The sequence below is a fragment of the Rousettus aegyptiacus genome, unplaced genomic scaffold, assembly GCF_014176215.1.
Source record: "Rousettus aegyptiacus isolate mRouAeg1 unplaced genomic scaffold, mRouAeg1.p scaffold_m13_p_8, whole genome shotgun sequence".
NCBI classification, from domain to species: Eukaryota; Metazoa; Chordata; class Mammalia; order Chiroptera; family Pteropodidae; genus Rousettus; species Rousettus aegyptiacus.
Genome location: NW_023416311.1, coordinates 97,534,437 through 97,548,458, shown reverse-complemented (window position 1 = coordinate 97,548,458; position 14,022 = coordinate 97,534,437). Strand labels below are relative to the sequence as shown.

At 30.5% G+C, this 14,022-nt stretch overlaps 1 protein-coding gene across 1 annotated transcript in view; it reads right to left on the bottom strand.

Annotated features, from left to right (window-relative positions):
* Nucleotides 1-13,054, bottom strand: part of CDH9 (cadherin 9) — a 96,713-nt gene extending 83,659 nt beyond the window's left edge. The window contains exon 1 of the mRNA XM_016137283.2: nt 12,848-13,054. The gene's annotated coding sequence lies outside the window, so the exon portion shown is untranslated. The remainder of the gene's footprint in view (nt 1-12,847) is intronic.
* Between the last annotated feature and the right edge of the window lie 968 nt (nt 13,055-14,022).

The window sequence follows — 14,022 nt, the reverse complement described above, 5'->3', positions numbered from 1 at the left end:
ACCTGACTGGACTGCAATTCCATCACGTAAAATATGGTTAACAATTAGTCAACCCCACTTTAGTTTTTGCAGATGGCACAGACACTTGGCATACAGCTATTTTTCCTTCTCTACATACATGGTTCAGTTGGTTTGTTCTATTTTTCATCGGGGTTTGTAGAGAAAGCCAGGCTCAATCAGTGGTGATTTAAATGGCAGTCATTTTAACACATGCTTACTAATAATGCCATTTACATGTAAAGGATTCTAAACCAAAAACATAGATTTATAAATATATAATGATTTATATTGATAAGATATTCTTAATTACATAATTTATTTTTAGAGATCTGGGTTCTACTCTTGGTTTTTCCCCTCTAGGATCACTTTAAGCAAATTTCTCAGTAGTATCCTTATCTGATAAAATCAGTCAATTAAACAGATGTTAGTTAGGTTCCTTCTTGCTGTAATAATGCCTGCTTATATTGAATCATTCTTTTTTTAATTTAAAACTCTCCTTCCAAAAGAGAGATCACATTTTATAACATAAACTTTTTCCCTTTAAAAATAACATGTAATATTATTAGAAACCATTTTGACAACTTGGTCCTATTTCATTAATAATGAACATTGAACAAATATTTTCTCAAGACATATATATATACACACAAGTATACATATATATTTGTCTTTCTAAGGCTGACATTTATATCCTTGAGTTTCACTTATGTTGTTGCAAATGGCAGGATTTCCTTTTTTTATAATTCTTTTTTTTATTAAAATTATTGGCTGACATTGGTTAATAAAATTATATAGATTTCAAGTGTGCAATTCAATAATACCTCATCTGTATATTGCATTGTGTGTTCCCTACCCCAAATCAAATCTCTTTCTGTCACCATACATTTGACTCCTTTTACCCTTATCTGCCTTCCCCTTCCCACTTTTCCCTCTGTTAACCTTTTTTAAAAAAGGTTTTTGTACTCTGACAATTGAGATCTTTTTTTTTCTTTTTTAGTGCTCTGTGACTTTTGAAAGTGTAATTGCTTACATAATTTTAACAACATTTCTTCAATTTTTCCAATATGTTCTCTTTGTCACTCCTACTCTGCATTCATGATTTATCATATGGTATTTTTAAATGCCAGTGTAGATTTCTTTGGAGAAAATGTTGCCTAATCAAGTAAAATAAATCCTAGCACAAGCCAAAAGCACCTTTTCTGTCAATTATTTGAAAATGTAATTATTTTTTATTTTCTACCTTATTTTAAAGTCTAGACAAGGGGAAGTCCTGAAATATGTATAGAATATTGTAACTACTATTCCCAAGTACAATGGCAAAATTTTCTAAAAACTGTGTTGTAAAGTCAGTGTTGGTACATTATGAATATAATAGTAATACTAAGAGTAAGCAAAATTAATTCTTATTATACATTGTGAATAAAATAACAATAGTAAATAAAATTAATATTTATTAAGTGGCTACTATGATAAGTGCTTTGATGCATGCAGTACCATAATCATTCTTGACAACAGCCCTAATGATTGTAATTATCCACATTTCCACGTGAGAAAACTAAAATTTAGGAAGATGAAATAAATTAATTGAGACCACACTGGAGGCAAGACAAGAGCTAGTGTTTCTGGCTCAAGAATCTGACAGTTAATATTTAAGTAAACATGATTTGTTCCCTGCTCTGTAGCTCAAAAGAAGGACTGACAGATTCAGATTGGGAAAGGGAAAAGCAGGAAGTTAGGAGATCTAGAATTAGCATCAACCCAAAAGTTATAAGTACCATACCGTCCAATGTGGTATATGAATAAGTTTTATAATTAAGGAATATAGAACTTACCGAGAGAGTAATTTAGCTAAACAGGATTCACCGAAAACATTTACACCATTTTTTTTCCTTATTGAAAATATCCAGTAAGTACTCCAAATTGAGCATATCTTTTCTAAAACTATAAAATATATTTTCACCCAAATGAATACTTTTCCATAGGATTAAAAGCATATTATCCACATACTATTTTGGATGGGACAATATTGTCATTATAGTTGTTTGCACAAATGGAAAAGAAATATCCATATACATTGAGTAACATGGTCACAGGAAGAGTGTCCAACCAGTTCTTATGAGATCAAGGTAAGTTTTTCACCAAACACATTGTATATCAGGGACCTAAGAGAAGATAACTGGGCTCATCTAATTCGGATATAGTTAGGATACTATTGAATATGAACCCAAAGACTGTCTAGGGTCCTGGTACAAAGAAACAAGATTTAGACTAATTATCTCAGAAAATTTAACTGGAGATCATCAAATAGAAAAAATCAGTAAAAAAAGAAAGAGAAGCCATAAAAGTGCCAGAAGACAAAGGTTGGCATGGCATAATAGACAAAGTGATGAGATCAGAGCCTGTAGGACCACAGATTCTCAGAAGTAGAGAAGAATCGTAGTTATGTAATTAGATTCCTTCTTTTGGAAACAATATTAAAAGTATGAAAATTACGTTCAAGATAAAGTCACACGAATAGGATGGAATTAATATTTGTAGACATTTAAGAGAATTCTAAATCTTGCTGTTCCTAGTGTCTTCAAGAATAGCACATTCCCCACCCCTGCAACGTTTAGGATAAAGGGAGATCAACCTTATTATAAATTTCTTTTCTTTTTTTTTTTGGATAGTTATAAGACAAACTTCCCCATATCATTATAAGTAATGATATAGAAATATACAGTGAAATATACAGTTTCCTCCTTTTAATAAGATACTCTTCTTGAGTAAGTTTTCTCCTTATAACCAGGAGAAATTAAAGAACTAAATGTTTTGGACACTTATAGTTATTTCTAAGTATTCTACAGTAGCTGTTGGAAATTCTCACCACTCTATAAATAGTAACATTTAATAAAAATCTAATTTTGTATATATAAATAGATAAGTATTATATTGGAATAACTTATTTAATGAAGGAAATAATGCAAGAATGCAGATTGTTAACATAACATTACTATGAAAAAGAGAAAATATTTAGTTCACATTCTTATTACTGTTTAAGCATAAAATAAAATGTATTATTAATAAATTTGATTGTAATCAGGATTATATTATAAAATGAACAAAGTTTAACATACCAAGGCCTTTCTGAATATCATTTCTTCTAATTAAAATGATTTTTTTCATATTTCCTTTTCATTATTCAGAATATCACTTCGCAAAAAAAAAACAAAAAAAACAAAAAAAACTCCCCCAGCGCCTTGATAAAGCTCCACTCATTCTTTCAAGTACTTCTCCATCACACTGCCTATTTTCTCAGCATCCATCAATATCATATTTTATTTATTATTTGTATTACTACTTTAGAGAAGGCCTTCTTGTGATAGAAACTCTTTGTATCATATTCACTGCTATAAATCCTCAGCATCCAGAAAAATGCTATATGCATAGTAAAGGTTGAAGAAACATTTAGCACTAGTGTATGATTATAAAACAAGTTTACTAAATACTGTAACTATAGTTTCTATATTTTGTGAATAATATTAATTCCATTTTACAAAGATTAGGGAAAAGCTGTTTAGTCATTATCACCACAAATATAACTTCTGGGTTAATTTTAGTGATTGTTACTTACAAGCATGTAATTACTATTGCCATTTTTGTTTGAACTATATTTTTCATACCATAGTAACTTCTAATACAAATAAACCACCTTTCAAAACTTTATTTTAAGGTCTAGAATGTCATTCACTTTTTAGTCATTAATATAATTCAAAAGATAAAAGAGGACTACCATAAAAATGACAGAAAAGGAAAGTTAAATAACTAGCATCAAATTATGTGATTATATAAAATATTATAAAATTTTACTACCATTGATTTAAAAGACTTTCATAACTTGCTCATATCTCTAAGATCCATGTGTAAGTTAGTTATTCTTACTTAAAGCAATAAACTTTATAGTATTATATCTATAATAGTAAATATTTTATGTTAATTTCAATATGTTATAAATTTATAAGATAAAATAGTTCAAAATATAAAATATTTCTATTGTTTGCTATTTTAATTTAAAGAATCATCTGATATATCTTAATACTTATATACATATTATTATAAATGACCCAGATTTACCTTATCTAAATTAAAGAAAAATACAATTAGTCATTAAATTAAGTTAGGTCTCTCTTGTGCTTTTCTTTATGGAGAATACCAATACTCTTTACCTATATATAATGAACCTGAGCAATAACATTTTTAATAATAATAATAATAATAACAGTAGTTATTATAGGAACAATCATGTCACCTCATAATACACTATAATGTAGATACTGCTAATACCTTAATTTTACTTGGGAAGCTCCCAGTGCTCTGGGGGATTAAAAGACTTTCTCACATTCATATACACAATATTTTTATAAAGATTTTAGGACAGTTTTGATCATTTAAAACCTATACTTTGGGCTTCTTAAGACTGTGGCAATATTTTTTAAGACTCAGAATTTAGCAGGAAAAAAAGCTAACGGCTTGAATTCAAGGCTGAGGAGTACTGACTTATTTCTAAATTTGATGGGGTACATGTTGAGGATGAGAGGAGAGAGGGTTACTTGAATACATTTTTAATTCACAAAATTATACTTTGTGTAGATATTAGTAGTTAAATAAATTGTTGGCTAGGTGAACAATTAAAAGGTTATTACATTAATATAGCAACAAAAAAATTAAGATTTTTATAAAAAGGGTGGCTCAAAGACTAGACAGTGAAGATTAATTTGAGATATTACAAGGGTTGTATCTCTCAAAATTTGGCAACATTTTATTTTAAAAAAATAATTACGAAGATTTTTTTTTTCTATGTATGTCTTTGGAAGCAATAAGGAACAATAAAAACATGATCTGGGATTAATTTAAAAAGTATATTTTAAAAGGGAGTCAAAAATGTTTTCAAATTTTGGGAGGTAGCTATTAATCTGTAATGATATTTGTACCCCGATGTTCACTGCAGTATTATTCATAGTGACCAAGATATGGAAACAATCAAAGTGTCCTTTGATAAGTAATTGGATAAAGACATAGTACATACATACAATGGAATATTACTCAGCCATAAGAAAAGAAGAAATACTGCCATTTGTGCCTACATAATGGATCTCAAGGTTATCATGCTAAGCAAAATAAATCAGACAGAAGTTGAGAACCATGCGATTTGACTCATATGTAAGACATAAAACTGAAAGCAAAAAACAAGACAAACAAAAACCTCATAGACACAGACAACAGCTTAGTGGTTACCAGTGGGAAAGGAGAGAAAGGGGAGATAGAAAAGGGTAAAGGGAATCAAATACACGGTGATGGAAGGAGACTTGCTTTTGGGTGGTGAACACACAAGGAAATGCACAGATGAGGTGCTATTGAATTGCACACTTGCAACCTATATAATTTTTCTAACCAATGTCACCCCAATAAATCGAATTAAAAATTAAATAATAAAAGACATACTCATTCTGTGCTCTCTATTTCATATTGGGATTAATGATTTCAACATTAGGGACAATACTAAACCAGAGTGTTTTCACACAGAGTAACTAGAATGGTCGGGCAGTCTATAAATTATTACTTATTTTTAAATAGAAATAATGAGGAATGTTTATACTAAGTAAAGAGAAACTACAGACTGGACAGTTTTCTTTGAATGAATGTAATGATATTGGATAGGGTAAAATAAAGATTAGTTCCAAGCTAATTAGGCAGAAAACGAAAACAAAATAGAACTTACAAGCAGATAAATTTTGTCACTTATGACAAGAAGAGAATCTCTGAGAACTGAAGTTGGACACAGCAATGTTTTCCATGTGAAGGTGTCCCAGCACGTTTCACCCAGGCCCAGAGCCTGACACATAGCAGGTGTGCAATAAGTAAATTCAAAGGTAAGAAAAAATAATCAGCCAGTGGATAAATTAATTATTATAAATTTGAAGATCTTTTTTCCTGATTGTGCTTTCAAAAAATAAAAAAAAAACATAATATGAAGGGTGCAGATAGAAACCTGCACACATTAAGATACCACATTATGGTACTGATGTTAGGAGAAGCATTCCTTCTCCCTGCACCTACAAACTGTAAGGTGAACTGTCAGATCTACCACATAGAAACAGCTCCTTAATGTTAAAAGTTTATTTATATGCACCAACTTTGGGATGCCTGAGGCCAAGAAGTCCATATCAAAACACTTTGCCAATTTGTCTTCTTACACACACACCTTATGAGCATTAACTACACAGAGACAGCCTTAGGTTTTCCAGCCCTAGTTTTGTTATTATTAATTATTATTATTATTATTATTTTCAAATATACAGTACATTGGTTAGACATCTGTATAGTTCATAAAATGATCCCCCCCCCCCCCATTGTTCCCTTCCTCCCCTGACCCTCCACCTAGCCAACGCATTAGTGCTAACTTCATTCCCTATGCATTCAAGCCCAGTTTGCTAACAATTCCCCTAGATCCTCATGCATCTGTGCACATGATGGGCTGCATTTCTGGACTTATAGTCAAACTCTCTGTTCAGTAGCAGTACGTTTCCTTGTTCTACTTATCTCTTCTTAATGACATGTGACCTTGGTAATACTCAACTCCCTTAAATGCCTATTTCCGGTCAATTTGACAGTAAAAGTAGAGAGAAGTAAAGCAGAGTTTCTAAAATAATCCATGAATATAGTGACCAATTTTTGTTACCTCCAGATCTAAGGCATTAGAACTATTTCTGTTACAGTTCACTGAATCATCTTGACAGAATGTTAAGCCAAGCTAAGAAGGATACTTTCTTGCATTTTCTGTCTTTGAAGTCGAGGAGTAGGGGTGGGGAAGAAATGGTAAAGGAAAGAAACAAAGTAGTAAATATGGAAACAGAAGTAGCAGCAAAATGAAAGCTACAGTGAAGGTTAGAAAGCAAAAGAAGTTAAAAGCAGCAAGAAAAATAAATTGTCACCGTTCATTACATGGAAAAAATAAATCTACTTTTTACAGTTCACCATAGATTTGTGCTCAATTTGGTAAAAGAAGTGGACAATGTACAACTTAAGTGGTCTATTTTAGCCACCAAATGATTTAGAATTAAAGCAGAAGAGAAAGCATCAAAGAAGATAGATTATGATAATATCTTTTCTCATAGATTATAATTATATTTAAGGAAGAAATTGTATTAAAAAAACATTTTCAGCAAAATGTGTCACCTAGCAAATTAGAAATAGTAAATTTATACACGCATATATAGTTGTATGCTTATTAGTATATCATTTGATATATCTATTACCATATATGTTGAGAACTTTTTAATCACATGTTAAATACTAAAAATCTCTTCTGTAATCTTAACATATACTTAGTTCCCTATACATTAAATTGGTTGAAAATCTACCTTTACCAAGTTTATTAGTTAATACTTTTAATTTTTCTCAAGATTGAGAAAATTAAAGGGCAGTTTTCATGCAAGTTCTAGTTGACACAAGCCAAAATACTAGAGATGAAAAATAATAAAATCATCAAATAATTCCATTTAAAAAATAGTTTATAAAACATTTCATAGAAAGCCACTGTATCATATGAATATGTATAGAATTTTATAATGATCTAACAGATACTTATCTTCTAAAATATGCTTTTAAACCCACATTTTATGGAACAAATTATTACTTATAAATATTTATGAATTTGTCCAAATCCATAATCTGGATAAAATTTTTATGCTGGGATAGAATTTCCTCATATTCTTCCTCACATCTCTCACATGTAAGTTGTTTACCTACATTTTTTTTTGTAATTTTAGAAGAATGCAATTTAGAAATATGGTCATTGACATATAGTACAAGACAGATATACAGTGACATTTTTATTCTAAAGTAACATTGTATTCCTCTCTGAAAAAGTTTAAAGCTCAGTTTCAATGAAAGACTCTATTAACACAGTTTAGTCTTGGGTGTAATAAAGAAGGATCTCCATGCCCATGTTTAAATAAAGGGGTGCAGTGATCTCAAAGGCAATGTTTCATTTGTCAAGCAGCAAACCTGCAAGCAGCTTAGGTCGGGGAGGCATCGGATATCTACAATAACCTCATTATTAAATTCAGATTGTCGTGAGACTCTACTACTGAGTATGCGATGAAATCTCACCACTTCCTTGTTTCCTTCGTTCTAGAAATTGGTCTCCATAAGTTTCAGTATTCAGTATTCATTTTTGGGTGTAAGTAATTACAAACTCAAGTAGTTTTCTGTATATTTTTAATTTTATAAAAATAATTATCCTCTTAATACTCTATAATCAAAAAAATTTTCCAAAGTTGGAGCTTTATTTCCTATTTAAATAAAATAATCTTCCATATTTAGTTGTTGAAAATGAAATTTAACAAAGATCTCAAGTCCAAAGTAGTGAGCTTGAGATACATCATACAAATTTAAATATCTATTTATCTAGATATATAGAGATAAATAGAGAGAGACAATACTGTTTTAAAAAAAAAAAGCTTTATTTTAAAGTATTAAAGTAACCCTGAAAAATTAAAACTGTAAGTTTATTATTGACATTCACTACTTGTATTTTAAAAGAATTCCTTATTTTAAACTGACCAAAGTTAATTTTAATTACGAAGAAAAAAATATTATCTTCTAATAGTTAAATTTATTCCAGTCCCTGCTTAGTACTATATAGTTGATTTATAATGTACTTATAAGCTATAACATTAATCCAGAAGGAGTGGCAGTAATACCAATATGTACCTTTGGCTGTATTATTTGCATTATCTATAACAAAGGAATAATAACATTTTATTTTCTGATATAATGATATTTTTATTTAATATGGTTTGAGATAGCATTATGTTTTCTACTTAATATAGTACTTTCTCATCCACCATACAGTGGGTAAAAAGATTATATTTTTATGAAGTCTTCAAGAGTTGCGAACATTGAATGGAGAATGATTATTTCCAGGTACTGTTTTAAAATGTGAAAGCCTGATTCTCCCTAATCACAAAATTATCCAAAGCAGCCATAAAGCATGGACTATAACTGAATTTAACTTATCCAAAATTAAAAATAAATATATTCAGGTCTTCTCCTTTTCTCTATCTTTTCTCATTAAAATAAATATATCACATACACAGATAAACACACACACACAGATATGCACACCACCACAAGCACAACAATAATACCTCATGAGGTTTCCATTTTCCCTTCATAGGCAGATAGATCCATTATCATGACTTTTTTGTCTTGGGAGGTGTTTGTTGATGGTGCTAAGGTAAAATGTCTTGGTTAGGCTCCAGAGATCGTGCTTTTATTCAGGCACTTTGCATTCTTAATGTAGCTATGAGACTCTTTCTTACTAGTGCTAAATTTAGAGATAAGTGCATTAACTTATTAGGACCACATGAAAATGTATGAAAGTGCTATAAACACACTCTCCTCTCTACACATTCCTTACTATATTTTAATGATGAGAATAATGGTGGTTACAGGCAGAGAAATTTGAAGTGACTCATAGAGAGAAAAAAAAATATTCTCAGGATGTTTGAAACAATCTAGGAATCATTGTTTTCAGCTAAGCACTGTGTGTGTGTGTGTGTGTGTGTGTGTGTGTGTGTGTGTGTGTGTTCTTAACTTTCATATATAATTTGACAGCCTTCAATATGTAACCTGATCTTTCCCATCCTCAGTTTTCTTGTATAACATCAGAGTTGGAGGTGGTTAAAATCCCTTTTTCAAAAGTTGTAGAATTTTGTGTTAGTATCTAAATAAGATAATGTCATGGATATTAAGAGACTTTTGGGAGAATATATTTTAAGACACCACTCATTTTTGAAAACAATTATGCAAGAAACAAAGAAAGAAATTGCTTTATTTTAGGAAATGTGTTATGTTCTACAATACAAATGGCCATGTTTATAAATTAGCATCAGGTAAAAATAAACAAAGCTAATTAAAATCAATGTCCTTTTGGTCCTAATTAGAATGTTTTCTTCTTCCTTAAGAAAACTTCATTTTAATTAAGTAGATAATTTAAGAAGTAAAATACCCAAGAATTTAATTGCAGGTTTTATAACAAAATGCCTCACCATAAACCAAATTTACTTTACAATTAATATCACAATTGATTTGATTATATATAAAAAGATAATATATATAATAAAAATATAAATATTAAAGTCAGAGTATAAACATTTAAGATATTACATTGGACGTATTTTAAAATATGATACTTTTTTTAGAAGTTAGATTAACATACTTTAATTTTTCATTTCAGAGAATATAATTTGTCTTAAAAAGTATAGCAAACAGTCTATTACATTGAAACATCTGTTAATGCTAAATAATCATTCATAGGCTGTTCACTTTTATAGAGAACAAGTTACAGCCAATTTTCCTTTATAACACGCCCACGTGTATTCATTAAATTAACTTTCGCCTTAATTTATACTTTCTTACATACAATATATTGCCATATTACTAACATATCTTATGGAATTTTAAGAATTAGCCAAAGCTTTCTGATTAACTGCACCTACTCACTGTGCAACAATTGTAGGAAATATATATCTGCCTCCAACTACTATTGATGTCTAACGAGAGGTAAGCTGGTATAAAAAAATTCTCCAATTAATTTTTTCAGTTCTTTATGTACTGTAGACAGGACAGTGCACTAGCTAAACTTTATGTGCATAGGAGTCACAAGAAAATGTCAAATGAAGTCTTTTTATGCAAAGTGACACTCGGAGAGCTTCTAATCCAATATACAGCTTATCAAGTTGAGCAACACATTTAAAAACATAATTTCAAAGCCCACTTTGATATTATCTGATTACACATAGGCAATGATAAAAAAAAACATTTTTTATTTCAATTATGTAAATAATACAATAATGGTAACATAATTATATAAACCATTTAAAATTGTTTTTAAAAACCATCAAATAGTGTAAGGGAAAAATCACATTTTCCATCCTAGCAAATAATATTCTTACATGACTTACTTTATTAACCCTACCAAATCTATCTGACTAAAAGTTAGTGAATGACTTTTACATTGATACGATTTGCTTCCTCTACAGCATTTTTCTATTTATTTTTTCCAGAATTAGATTTGCTTATACTATGCGCTTTATCTTACCTTTACTCATTTTTCAAAACAGACACAGAGATGACAGTATGTTAACATCTCAGCATATCTATAGTAGGTGGATATAATTATTTTGACTCTTCCTTTGAGAAAACTTCAGTTAAATCCATAATATGTTTGATACCAGTATCACGAATGCATGCTGTTCATGTTATGTCCGAGTTCTTTGCTGCTACGTGCTGGAATAGCATGTAATTTCATTCTTTTTATCTTTCAGAAAAAAAATCTACCATTCAAACCTGAATTAACAGCCTTTATAGTTACACAAATGTATTCTCTGTTAGATATAGCATCACCTTGGCAATGAATCAAAGTCTGAATTTGAAAAAAGGACTTATCCTCCATTGGATGCAGGAGGTCTTTAAATCATACTCCTTTTTTTTTTCCCAAGTTAAGAACACTGAATGATCAAATTCATTCTTAGTTAGCTGTAGTTGAAGGTCATTAACTCTTCTAATTCCATGGATAAAGTAAAAAAAAAGCCAGATGAAGATTTCCTGCTTTCATGCAAAAGTTACCACCTTTGGCTGTCACACAATCATTCACTTTTTATGCTACATAGATTTCAAAAATATATATATATAAATATTGTTAAAAAATCCTTATTAGTAATCTCATAGATATATAAAATAAAATATTGAATGATAACAAATCTCAAAAGGAGACCTTCAATTTCTCTTCAAATCTATAGTCCATTATATTGTCATCAAAAGTTGATCATAAAAATAAACATGAACTTATCTAATACAGGTGACCACTTTTTAGTGCCCCTTTGTTATTTAAAATAGATTCTAAGAACATATACTGTTAACAATATCTAAATATAAATATCATTGAATATTAATAAACATAATTAAAATTTCTCATGCATTTTTGAGATTAGTACACTTGAAAATTTAATTGATGTGAATGGTTATATTGAGTATGCAAAGAAAATCAATATTTTATCAAGTCATTGCATTTTCCATATCACTTCAAATAAAACATGCCAATTTTGCCTTTGAAAGTCTCTCCCTACTGTGGTTTCCATCCAGTCTTCATTATATTAAGATACATTTGCCTACAATAATGGAGAGCAGTTATAGCCAACAGATGCACACATTCAAAATACTGACTTGAAAGAACCACAAATAAGTGAAGAAACCTTTATCAGATATGTGATCACCTTAATCCTGACATTCTATGTCTACCTATATATGTTATTTATATATTATTTTAATATTAAAAATAATGTCTCTTTAAATTATAAAGAAGATATTCTGGATAGTTCTAAACAAAAGTTATGAGAAAAACAAGAGTCAATTTCAAATTGATATAATAACAACATACATAAACACATTAATATGTGAGTGATTCAAAGCCACTAAAATAAACTAACATAATGTAAAGTTTAGTTTTATTTTTATAATAATGCTCCATATTGCAAATTTGAGCATTATGAAAAGAGCTTGGGTAGATAACAGTTTTGTAAAAGTAAAATAAGAAGCACAATTTGCAAGTTTTTTCACTGGGCATTTTAATAGCTTATTCAAATACTACAAAATGTATTCTTACCTGCTTCCAAATGTTGAGAGAGAGAGAGAGAGAGAGAGAAATATAGCAACTAGGAGAAAAGCAATATTTGCACTACTTCATTATTAGGAAGGAAAAACTGAATAGCTTATATTGTCAAGCAAAGTAAATAGCACTTACCTCGTTTAGCAATGGAACTGAGTTTAGCCCTGCTCAGCGCTAACAGTTCCGCCCGTGGTGTTGCTTCTGTCTCATTCCTTCCCTTCTCCTTTTATAGTATCTTCACAGCTGAATCTTCATGCATCTCAGTATGCTCCCTCTTTGAGCATCACTTTTAACTCAGACAGGCAGGAAGCCGAAGCCAAAGGAACTCTCTATCTGATTGGTTTTCACTCAGCGTTTCTGATTAATCCAGGATCGTCCCTAACGTAGGAAGATATCGCCGCTGATGGCGCTGCAGGGCTCCAGGTTTGGGGCTGGGGCAGTAAAGACCTCTTTAGGCTTGCGATTTGCAAGCGAATGAAGTGGGAGGGCTCAGAGAGGAGGGCTTTGTCAGAGACCCCCATAAGAGAAAACAACCCAGTGTTTCAGTCTCGGTTAATCAGCTCTGCTTAATCTGTTTGCAGTTGAGAGAGAAAGGTCACAGCATGTCTGTAACCTGTAAATCATCTGTAGAAAATATATATCACGTGGAGAGAGCTGTTGCTCAAAAGGAATTTTGTGTATAGTCCCTGCAGAATTCAGGATTACCTATTCAATTCAGTATCAAAATTCCAAGTTTAAGAAGAAGAGAAAGATTATATGTATCAATAATAACGATGAATCTTTATCTGTGTCTCTATGAGTTTATAAACTAAAATAACTTTCAAAAGCAGCAATTTAAAAGCATCTAATAGTGGATGCCATAACATGTTCTTTTTCTGTAAAGAGAATGATTTCAAGTATAATTTCTACAGCACTTTGCTTTTTACTTGATAATGCAATTGTGGGATTTTCACCTTCTCTGGAAATGTCTAGAACTAATGGCAACCATAACCACATCACAAGAAGTAGATTGCTCACCTCTTAGATTCACTGTTGTTCATTGCACAGCTATTAGAGACGGTAAGTCATAACTGGGTCAAACCCTGTTTCAGGAGAGAAGTCCCTTTAGCGCTTCTGGAAATGGCACAATAAGAAGCATATTGATTAGTAGATAAATCCTTCTGAAAAGAAGTTCTAGTAATAGTTGTATGGAATGTATGGTGGGAATAAGGCTGACTTTATAATGGCTCGTTAAGTCACAGTAAATAAATAGCTTAAATACCAAAAATATATATATATATCGATATCCTATTTAATGCTTCAAAGGAAAA